This window comes from Onychostoma macrolepis, chromosome 01 (genome assembly GCF_012432095.1).
Source record: "Onychostoma macrolepis isolate SWU-2019 chromosome 01, ASM1243209v1, whole genome shotgun sequence".
NCBI classification, from domain to species: Eukaryota; Metazoa; Chordata; class Actinopteri; order Cypriniformes; family Cyprinidae; genus Onychostoma; species Onychostoma macrolepis.
This window is the reverse complement of record NC_081155.1, coordinates 33,226,235-33,238,580: the sequence shown is the minus strand read 5'-3', so window position 1 is coordinate 33,238,580 and position 12,346 is coordinate 33,226,235.

Genomic DNA, 12,346 nt, shown 5'->3' with positions numbered 1-12,346 from the left:
TCTTCAAGTCTCTCTCTCTCTCTCTCTCTCTCTCACTCTCACTCTCTCTTTCTCTCTGTTTGCACTCTGTGGCAAGCCCTTTTAACACCTATGCCTTCAATCTAGTATCTATTTTGTTACTAATTGCTATTTATTTATTTATTTCAATTACTTCTAAGTAATCCAATAGGGATTCATTTCTTTTATTCGATTATTAAACTATTCAATTTTGTAATTTTCCTAATAACCATTCACTGCTGTCAAGGGGGACAAGCAGGAACTTCTGTTAGGACCAGTTTTAGTCCTTATTATCCATATATCATTCTTAAGCCCAAAGTATATTTTTTTATAGTGTATGTGCTAGCATATGCGTACACTGAAACGCTTTGCCTTTCAAAGTATACTCCATTTGATATTGTGCATGAACGCAAGTGGTCAACACATGCGCTCTTGAAAGCTTCATCCATGTCCAGTGTCTGCTCTATTTTTCCCCAATAAGTTATGACCGATAACAAATATTTTTTAACTCTTTTAAACCACAGCTGGGGCTATTTCATACCCTCTAGTTCACAAGCGCTTGTCAATGTGAGCATCTGCTGTTGTAGCAGTCTCCTCTATTTTGTTGTTGTTATTTCGTCTCTTTAGTTTCATTTTCTATTGTGAAACAACATCCAACTGATTACTGGAAAACAAATTCAGTGCGCAAGTGCGACCTTACATAAATCGTGTGGTGTGCGTACAGTATGCCTGTACTATTCTAATGATGAAATTCACATTAAGCGTACTGTACGCTGCCCTTCGCGTACGTGTAAAAAGTGAAGTATACTTTGGGTCTTAGTTGTACTTTATATTACCAACTGTATTCACTTTTTATTTGTCAAATATAATGACTAATCAGAATTGCTACTTAATAGCTAAAATAAATCTAGGTTTAAATGTAGGGCTGGGTATCGTTTAAAAATGTTCGATATCGATACCGATACCTTGAGTTCAATACCGGTTCCTGAACGATATTTTTTTCAATACCAATTTTATGAGATTAGTTTTAACAAGATTACATTATCTAAAAAAAAATTGGTTTTATTTTTTCAGCTTGTTGAAATTTATACAGACTCAACTCTGAGCCACTGCACAAAGGAACAAAATATATCCAACACAATAAATCAGTGTAAATAATTTTAATAAAGTTCAAATAGTTTTCAGTTTACACATCTGTTAGGCTACATTTACACTAGTGCGTGTTTGTTTTAAAACACATAGCTCAGACAGGATCATCATTTCTATTCATTTATTCTAGGTTGTTAAAGAATTGAAAATCTTTATCCACTTTCATAGGTGGGTGTTTTATTTTCTTTCACCATATGTTTTATCGTTATTAAATTCTGGTGTAGTATGTCTAATTATTTGAATGCATAAAAACTTCGTTTATTCAAATTTATTCTTAAAATAGTCTTATGAAATGTTTTATTTTTCCTGAGAAATTCTGTGTTCTGGTTTTCAAATGAAGGCATAAAACATTAATTTCATTTATCTTTAAATTATTCAAAATCAAATTTTATTTATTTATTTTGGCAAACAAAGGGGGTTTACTATTAAAAACATGGAAGAAATCTTGTGTGATCATTACTTAAAAAAAAAAAAGTTTTAATATTTTAATAGTAGCCTAGTAGTAACAGTTCTGTGTGTATATGATATGAGGCTAGTTTTACTCAAATCAAACGGTAAAATGCTAATGAAGTGACTCTCAGAGCAGTTCTGGAGATGTTGTTCGTGTGTTTATGTCCTCATTTAGTGAGACGTCACGCGCGCTTCAGTCTGTGTGTAGTAAAAACCCACACGATAGAGAGCAGACTGCTCCGTATGCTTTCGAATCGCTCTCGTGGATGTCAAACACTTATCAATCTGCGCCGCGTTGCTTCTAGTCGAACACACCTAGTGCTGCAGGCTTATTGGCTCACTGACGTTGACTAGATTAACCCCTTAGGTGTCGAAATTTGGTACGGAACGACAAGACGTTTTTTCAATACTCGATGGTATCGAGGCAATTAGGTCGGTGCCTAAAAAGTATCGAACTCAATACCCAGCCCTATTTAAATGTCTCTAGTAACAACTGGAATACATACAAGTGTCTAATACTCATGTCGAGTTAACTAGAAATGAATTAGAAAAGTTAATTAGAAAAGCTGGAAAATGTTTTTTTTTTTTTAAACTGAATAGTTACTACTAAATGAAGAGTTCATTTGCAAAAACCGATAAACGCCACTTTAAAAAAAATTAAATAATGGACTGCCGACTAACTCTCTATTCGTTTCGGTGAAATCGGAAAATAAAATGCACACAAACCATCACTGATGAACACATTTGGTTTTAATGAGGACAAAAACTATACGACTATATACTCCAAGTCCCACTAACTTGGCAATTACAAAGCAATTGCTTTTTTTTTTTTGTCTCTGTAACATGAAATGTGGAATTATCTGTGGGATAAAAACAAATCTGGGAGTTATCTGCTTTTGCTAAAAAAAAAAAAACTTTTAATATATAAAACATACTTTCAATGAACTTTAATTTTGTAAGTTAACTGTATTTTTTGAGTTATTATTACTAAATCAAAACCAACTGCAGTATGATTGACAATACTTTGGAATGCACAATAAAAAACATGACTTATGAAAATGTACAAAAATGGAGTTGCAAATAAACTCTTCAAATAATAAATAATAGTATCTAATGAATACTTAGTAATCATGGAATAGGTGACAGGATAATGCATACTTTTCAGAAGTGAATAGGCATAGACTCATAGAATTCATATGCAAAAAAAAAAAAAAAGATGATGATGATGATGTTGATGATGTTGAAGTGGCTTGCCATACTCTGTCTCACTCTGCCTATGTTTCCCAGCTGCCAATATCAAGGTTGTTTTGACCAAAGGTTCTTGGTATACAGGTGCTGGACATCACCCAGTCCAGCTGACGTGTGCTTACGGGAAATCCAAAGAGAGTTTGCATTAGAACTGTTAAGAGGACAAATTGCAATATTCATTATCTTAAGTGGAGGATTTTGGACAGTGTCACATCTCTTGCAGCAGTTCAGCAGCTCAGTCATTTCTGTGTTGCCAAGGACTACTGACATGAATTTAAAACTTATTGCTCTGCCTGCCCTCTCATGCACACGGTAATCAATAGAGTTTAAAATGTTGCAGCTCTTCAATGATGACGTGCTGTCTGCTGCATCAGAGTCATCTTAGGAGTGTGTGAGTGCGCATGTGTGTATGACCCACAGTAAACAGGCACCCAATATACTGTTTTTGATATTGTTTTCTTCTAACACAATTATGGCAACTGGGTGGACATCTTGGCCTTTCCAACCTTCAAGTGGTTTTGCTTTCTCATTTTATTGTGACAAACTTCCATATGACACCTGTAGGCAAGTGCATGTTATGCAGGGGGCATGTATGTTGTGTCAGTGTTTGATCAATTATTCATGAATCAGAGCAGGTTTTTGATACCGATAGGTCCTTACTCAGCATCTGCAGGCTGTTTGTGAGAGAGATAGAGATGCTGACTCACTGGTCTTTCTTTTCAGAAGTGACTCATTCCTTCTTTTATGGACATATGATCACTTCAAACAGAGTCCTTTAAAATTGTGTACTTGTTTTCACTATTGAGCTCAAATGATTCACTGCTATGCATTGGTTGTATAGATAGATAGATAGATAGATAGATAGATAGATAGATAGATAGATAGATAGATAGATCAAATACTGCCATTGTGTAGGATAACAGCGCACCATTCTAGAATAAGATTTATCAGTATTAAAAAGGCCTTTTAGAACAACGCAGACTGAAATCGAGAGTAGACTAATGGACTAAGATGCCCACCTAATGAAGTTTGTCCACTGGATTTTTGCTGACTGTGCAGACAACCTCATCTGCTCGACCAAGTGACCATTAGGGTCTTCAATCCATAATAGTAAGATCGGTATGTGGTTGGGTGGGTTTTGTGGTGGTTTTTAAGTGTTGCTGTATGTCTACACATTGAGAGTACTTTGCTTTTGTAAACCATTTTATCTTTGTCCATTTTAATATTGTATAAGTGCATACCCTAAACTAACATGAGCCTGACATAAAGGGATAGGTCAGTCAAATTTAAAAATTCTGTCATAATTTATTCACCCTCATGGCTGAACTATGAGCATATAAGAAAGTTTCATTTTAGAGCTGTTTAACTGGATTTAGTTTTTGGGGTTTTTTTAGGGGCCGAGCACCAAAGGTGCATAGGCATCTATTGTATCCATTAGCGTTCTTCTTCTTCTACGTCTTCTGCTTTTTAGTCTATGGCTGCCCATAGAAACACTTTCTGCAAAGATATGAAATTTAGTACACAGATACAGGACAGTCTCAACATTAACCACAGCAAATTTGGAGTCTCTAACTCAAACTATCTAGCGCCACCAACAGCTCAAATTTGCACCTTACATTCATGCTATATAATTTTCTTTTTCTTTTTTTTTTACCGTGTTATTACAACATTTTTTTATTTTTATTTTTATTATGCAAACAAACATACTATTTACAGGTAACAAATCAAATACAAAATAACCAAGGTCAACAAAACATACATGACAGCCAACATTGTGTGAGTGAGTGAGTGAGTGAGTGAGTGTGTGTGTGTGTGTGTGTGTGTGTGTGTGTGCGTGTGTGTTTGCGTAAGTGTGACTGGGTGTTGGGGATGGAAGTATATAAATAAAAGAAAGTACAACATACATGACAATAGCAAAAAAAAAAAAAACATAGTAATGATAACAGTAATAATAATAATAATAGTAATAATTGCATTAATAACAAAAATTTGTTATTAATTTTGGATGGAGGATGAGGAAGGTGATAAGTAATAATAGTAATAGTAGCAGCAATAACGATAATAAACTTATTCATCCGAGACAGGGGGTGGTTGGGGAATCAGGAGGAGGACAAATAGTAATAATAATAATAATAATAATAAAAATGTTAGTAATAGTAATGATGAAATAATAATAGTAATAATAGTAATAAAGCTATAAATAGAAAGTTATTGTAAGGCTGCCTCTGGGCCCTCCATGCGTAAGGCATAAATTATGCCAAAAACGAGCCATCAAGGAGAGGTGCTGCGGGGCACAAGGCCCAAAGTCCCACCCCCGGCCGCCACTCACATGCCACGCTTACCCTACATATGTATATGAGTGTATGATGCATTAAAAAAGCGTGACGTGCAGCGTGGAACCAGAAGTCCAGGCCCCCATGCTCACGTCTCACTTACCCTGTGTGTGTGTCTGATATACATATAAGCATTTTTTTCTTTCTTTTTTCTTCTCCCTTTACTTATTTTACAATAGATGTGTGTATATCGTCTAGTGATGCATTAAAATAAAATAAGCAAGGCATGTAGTGCCGGAAGAAGAAAACCACTAAACCAAACCACACAGGGCAGGACCTGAGATGCCACAGCCAACTGAAGCCCAGAGGCATGAAAATAGAAAGAGAAAAGAAAAGAAAAGAGAGAAAGGGAGAGAGAGAGAGAGAGAGAGAGAGAGAGAGGAAAAAGGAAGGGAAAAAAAATAAAAAAATTTAAATAATAAATAAATAATAATAATAAAAAAATAAATAAATTACATAAAAATAAAAACACGACGAAAGTGAGGAGAACAGAAAGAGAGAAAGAAAGGATAGGGAAACAAAAAATAAATTAATAATAATAATAATAAAATGAACAAGTTTAATCTTTCATAAGTTTTCATTTAGTTTGATATTAGCCATTGTTGCTACCTCCTCCTAACCCCAAATCTTGTGTAGATATTGATGAATGGTGTGTTGTTGTGGATGGCTTCAGACAAAGAGGGTCAATGGATTCATGATTGATGGAAGTTAATGAGAGATAACAAAGAGGGGTGTAATTCTATTGTATTATTTTGAGTGGAAGTTGACAGGTTTTCCATGGAGATGTACTCTAGTAGTAAGTTTTTCCAAGATGTAATATGTATGGTGTTCCTTGATTTCCAGTGCATGAGGATAGTTTTCTTGGCGATAGTTAGAGCCACTAGGAGTAATTTACTATCTGTATCGTTTGAGTTGATTATGGATATGTCACCTAATATACAGAGGGAGGGAGATAATGGGACGTGACATCCCATAAGATTGGATAGTGACTCAGTAACGTTTTCCCAAAATTCTTTAACTGGGGTGCAATGCCACATGGCGTGAAGATAGGTGTCTGAGGTGTTTTGTGTACAATGTGAGCATGTTTCTGAAGTAAAACCCATTTTAAATAATTTTCGTCCAGTAAGGTGAAATCTATGAAGTACTTTATATTGTATTAGTTGAAGGTTGGCATTGTCCGTCATGAAGTAAATATTTTTGCAGATTTGTGTCCAGAAGGCGGCATCGGGAGCAATAGATAAATCTGATTGCCACTTAACATTTGGTAGACTTAATGTATTTTCTGATTTTGATATAATTCTGTATATTTTGGAGAGTAGTTTTTTTGAAGATATATTAATTAGCGCTGATATTGGGAGGGGGTCTAGATCAATCGTCCTAGTGTCGATCTTTGATTGAATTGATGATTTGATTTGTGAGTATTCCAAAAAACAATTGCTCCCAATGCCGTATCTCTGGACCAAGTGGGAGAATGATGCCAGGTTATTATGATGAAAGATATGCTGAAGTTGTGTGATTCCCTTTTCTGCCCATGTGCGTAAATTAAGTGGCTTCTTGTTAGATGTAAAATCTGGGTTATTCCAAATCGGGGTGTATTTAGATGGTGCAAGAGGGGAGTTTGTGATTTGATGGAATTTCCACCAGGCTGTCAGAGCTGCTGATTGTTTGCTCTTTGATTGTTTGATTGTAGAAGGGTAAATCTGAAGTATTAATGTCCTTACAAATTGTTTGTTCAACATCTAGCCATGTGTTTTCTGATGGGTTAGGGTGAATCCATTTGTGTATATTTTGGAGCTGATTGGCCAAAAAGTAGTGGTAAAAATGTGGTGCTTCCAGTCCTCCTTGTGTTCTTAATTTCTGTAGGGTAGTCAATTTAATTCTTGGGGTCTTGTTTTTCCAGTAGAATTTGGTAATGATTGAATCTAGTGATTTAAACCAGGCAAGGGTGGGTTGTGTTGGTGTCATTGTAAATAAATAGTTTAATTTAGGGAGTATAGTCATTTTAATTACTGATATTCTGCCCATAATAGAAAGTGGTAGGTTCAACCAGCGTTGAAGATCATCGGCTATTGTTTTAAGTAGTGGAGTGTAGTTGAGTCCAAACAGCTCTGACAGCCTGGGGGAAACATTAATACCCAGATATGTGATGTGATTGGTGCACAGAGGAATTGGTGGTGTATGGGATGTCACATCCAAACTGGTGGAATGTAATGAAAGTATAGCAGATTTACTCCAGTTGATTGAGTATTCAGAAATATTTGAGAAAGAATCAATGAGTTTAATCATTTCTTGTAACGATGATGGAGGGTCTTGTAAATATATTAATATATCATCGGCGTAAAGACTTATTTTGTGGTGTATATTTAGTGTTTGAATTCCTTTTATGTTGCTGTTTTGACGGATGGCTGCTGCTAATGGTTCAATGAAAATGGTGAAAAGTGAGGGGGAGAGTGGGCAACCTTGTCTAGTCCCGCGGTGCAGTGTGAAGCTATGTGATGTTAGTCCATTAGTGATGACAGTGGCTGAAGGTGATGTATATAGAATTTTAATCCAATTAATGAATGACTCCCCAAAACCAAACCTCTCTAATGTGGAAAACAGGAATTTCCAGTTGACCCTATCAAACGCTTTTTCTGCATCCAGAGTGACTATGATGGTTTTGGCTTTATGAATTGATGAATAATGCATTAAGTTAAAAAGTGTACGTGTGTTGTTAGATGCAAGTCTACCTTTAATGAAACCAGTTTGGTCTGGATGGATTATAGATGGTGTGATTTTTTCTAATCTATGGGCTAGTGCTTTGGAGATTATTTTAATGTCTACATTTATTAGGGAAATTGGACGATAGCTTGACGGTAGTGTTGGGTCTTTATTGGGTTTGAGAAGGAGTGAAATTGTGGCTGTGTTCATATTATCTAAAAGTTTTGATTTTTCTTTTGATTCATTTATCATTCGGATAAAGAGTGGTGATAAAATGGACCAAAAGTGTTTGTAGAACTCAGCAGGGAATCCATCAGGACCTGGTGCTTTATTGTTCGCCATGAGTTTAAGGGCTTTAAAATAGTCATGTTCTGTTAACGGGGATTCAAGAGTATTTATTTGATGTTTACTAAGTTGAGGTAGATTGATATTGTTGAGAAATGAATTGATGTCTTCCTGAGTCGGGGCTTTTTCAGAAGAATATAATTTACTGTAAAAATTTTGAAAAATTTGATTTATTTCTTCTGGTGAATTGGTGGACTTCCCTGCTGTGTCTGTAATAACTGCTATTGTAGTTTTTTCCTTATTTACCAGATTTGTTACTGTGATGGAAGTTTTCTTGTCTTAGCCTTTGAATTAGGAATTGGGTATGTTTATTAATTAATTTGTTTAACTGAAATTTATATTTTCTTAATGTATCCTGTGTTTTTTCTGTTGGTTTATTTATATTGGAGTCTTGTTGTTCCTTCTCTTTCCTTTTTTTGTAAACGGAGAATGAAATAATTTTTCCTCTTAGTACTGCTTTCCCTGCTTCCCACAGAAGAGATTGGGATAATTCCGGGGAGTCATTCATCTCTAGAAAGCATGCCCACTCTCTCTTAAAATAACTGTCAAAGTCATGGTCTTTCAGAAGAGATGCGTTAAATCGCCATCTAGTAAAGGGTTTATGTGGACTATTTATGTTCCATCATAATGTTACTGGGGCATAATCACTAATAACTATTGGATGGATCTTTGATTCAGAAATATTTGATATGATAGAATTACTGGTAAGAAAGAAGTCAATGCGGGAATATGATCGGTGGACTGGTGAGAAAAATTAATATTCTATATGCTATATAATTTTCAAACCAAAAGGCCTCCGAATTATTTTTTCCTCTGATTCCTTGGGACAAAACGATTTTTCAAAATTTTTCCCACAATTTTACATTTTCCTAAAAACCGAACATCTTCAGATCTAGTGCTTTTTATCTACTGTAAGATAACTTTACAGTAGTGTAATTACAGTTTTCTCGATTGCTAACACACAATTCATGAAACAATTCACCATTTTCTCACAACTATAAACACAATCTCAAAATTACACACCAACTTGTGCAAACTTCAAACTTCCAGGTCAAAATCAAATAGTTTAGTCAAAAACATATTCTCTTTTGTCAGACTCAAATTTTGGCCTCAGATGATACACAAACCTGTCAAATACTCAGACTACGTTCCTGTCTAGAGAACACCAGTGAGATCAATTCAAAACACTGTTACAAAAACCTCCTTTTGGGAAATAGGAATCCATTTGCTAGTCAATGTCTGTTACAGTATACAGCATAAATAAAGGAGTGCAGATACAGTAAAATTCAGCAATTAACTTTAAGAAAAGTTTACTTTCATTACGACTGTAAAGATATCTTACAGTAGATGAAAAGCACTAGAAGAGAAAAGTTCAAAGACCAAACAACTGAATATACAGTAAACACACACTGGACTATACTGTCAGTTACTGTGAATGAATAAATAAATAAATAAATAAATTCATTCATTCAGCATCCTCAGCCAAATTGCATTACAGTATTGGTAGTATCCTTATTTGTTATAGCAGTTTCTTAGTCTTCTGAAAAAAGACTTCTCTACTTTCCCTGGACAGTCGTCTCTCAGTTCTGCAAAAATAGAGTAGATGTAAGGACTACTTGGCTACAAATCATTTCAACAGTACTGTAATGAGTTTGAGGGTGTACAACATGTGCTACATTATTTACTGTATATAGAATAATGAAATTTCTCTCATCTGAAGTACTGCTGCTACGTACTGTAATTATATTGTATGTGTCAGTAGTATTGAAACCTTGTAGATGAGCTTGTAGGCCATCTTCCTCATGGTCAGTCCATGCTGAAGAACATGGTCAACTATAGTGCTTTGTATTTCATCAGGAACAAACAACCTTTGACCTCATCCCCTTAATTTTTTTCTTTTCTCCTCCTATTCCTCTTTGTCTCCCACTAGCATGATTCATTTTCCAAAACACATTATCACCTGTGCTCTTGTTCATATCACCATGAGATTCTGACCTGTGTGTCATCAGTTTTGCTACTGAATGTTCACACATGGATAAACATGTGCTGTTTGTGTTCATTTTTTGATGCTTGAGTTAATTATATTGTGTGTTTGTGTTTTCTAAATGAGAACATGGTTAAACCTGTGCAAAATGATGGCGTTTTTGTGTAGAGTTTTGCAGAAAACACTGAGCAAATTGGAACGTGTGTGCAAACAAGTGAAATGTGTTAAAAGTTTTGAGAAACATGTCTTTGTTTTGAGAACTGTATGTATGGTTTGGAAAAATGGGCCAAATTAATCAGTTATAGTGTGTTAGCAATCGAGAAAAACTGTAACGTAAACTTTTCTTAAGGTTTATTGGTGAATTTTACTGTATCTGCACAACTCTATTTATGCTGCATACTTTAAGAGTCATTGACTTGCAAGATGTTTCCTGTTTCCCAAAAGGAGGTTTTTGTAACAGTATTTTGAATTGATCTCACTAGTGTTTTCTAGTCAGGAAAATAGTCTGTGTATTTGACAGCTTTGTGTGTCATCTTAGGCCAAAGATTAGATTCTGACAAAAGAGAATGTTTTTGACTAAAATGTTTGACTTTGACTACTATGTACTGTAATTGTAATGTGTTGGTAGTGTAAAACCCTGTAGATGATCCTGCAGGCAGCTTTCCTTATGCTCTTTCCATGCACAAGAACAAGCTCAACTACAGTGCTTTATATTTCATCAGCATCAAATGACCTTTCACCTCGCCCCCTTCATTTTTCTTTTTTCCTCCTATTCCTCTTTGTCTCCCACTACCAGGATTCATTTTCCAAAACACATAATCACCTGTGCTCTTGTTCATATCATCCTGAGATTCTGACTGCTGTGTCATCAGTTTTGCTACTGAAAGTTCACACATGGATACATGTGTGCTATTTGTGTTCATTTTGTGATTCTTGAGGAAGTTATATTGTGTATTTGTGTTTTCTAAATGAGAACATGGTTAAACCTTTGCAAAATGATGCTGTTCTTGTGTAGAGTTTTGCAGAAAACACTGAGCAAATTGGAGCATGTGTGAAAACAGGTGAACTGTGTTAAAAGTTTTGAGAAACATGTCTTTGTTTCAAGAACTGTATGAATGGTTTGGAAAATTGTGCCAAATAAATCAGTTACAGTGTGTTAGCAATCGAGAAAAACTGTACTAGTGATTGTATTTATGATTTTTCAGCAATCTTAACAAAAATAATTTTAAAATGTCTTTAATTACTTATTGTTGCAGTTGCTCTGATGCTATGCATGGCTCCTCATTTTGCCTCTGTTGTGCTTGGCACCCTAATTGCTGAGAGTACAGCATTTAAGTATTAGTATTAGAGAATACAGTGCAATTTTGTTTGTTTGGCCACAGAGGTGTGTGTGTACGTGTGTGTGTGTGTGTGTGTCCACAGAGTACACTAGATTTTTGTTTTGTTTTGTCCTCTACAGTGCAGCAAAAGTTCATTCCATTAGTCCATTGATGACATCCAGTGATGGATGTCCAGTGATGGGCAGCTCTGGTCCTGTAGATCTTAAGTTTAGCCCCATCTTTGAAGTCTCTTAAAATTCTAATCAGAGTCTTCAGGATTACTTGAAATGGACAGGAAGGTGTGTTTGATTAGGGTGTGAGCTTAATTCAGTGGACCTCCAGGACCAGCGCTGACCATCCCTGATGTATACTGTAGTGTACACAGATTCATAGCTTTTCTTCCAGAACACAATGTTCACCATCTGTTAATCAGTTGAACATCTTAATGTCTTGTGATGCATAAGTTTGCTTATTTAATAAATAAATAAACAGCAAACTCTGATGGTATCTTTTAGAAGACAATTTCATGCTATAGACAGACATGACAGGAAATGCATGTTTAACTTATTTGTGAGAATTCTAATGCAGACAGCTAGAGAGTCAGTCTGAAAATTATGCAATCCTGACTGTTTTCCAGAAAAACAAAGAGATTAAGAAATGTTAAGATGCTAAACTGAGTGTCTAATCAAAACGATGAATCTGATTAACTGGGTTACAGAGCACTTTAAATCTCATTAAGCTTATTGGTGTTGGGAAGAAAGCAAAAACAGAAGGAGAGAGAAGAAAGAAAAGAAAAAAAAGCTGAGAACTAAGAGAAAGAG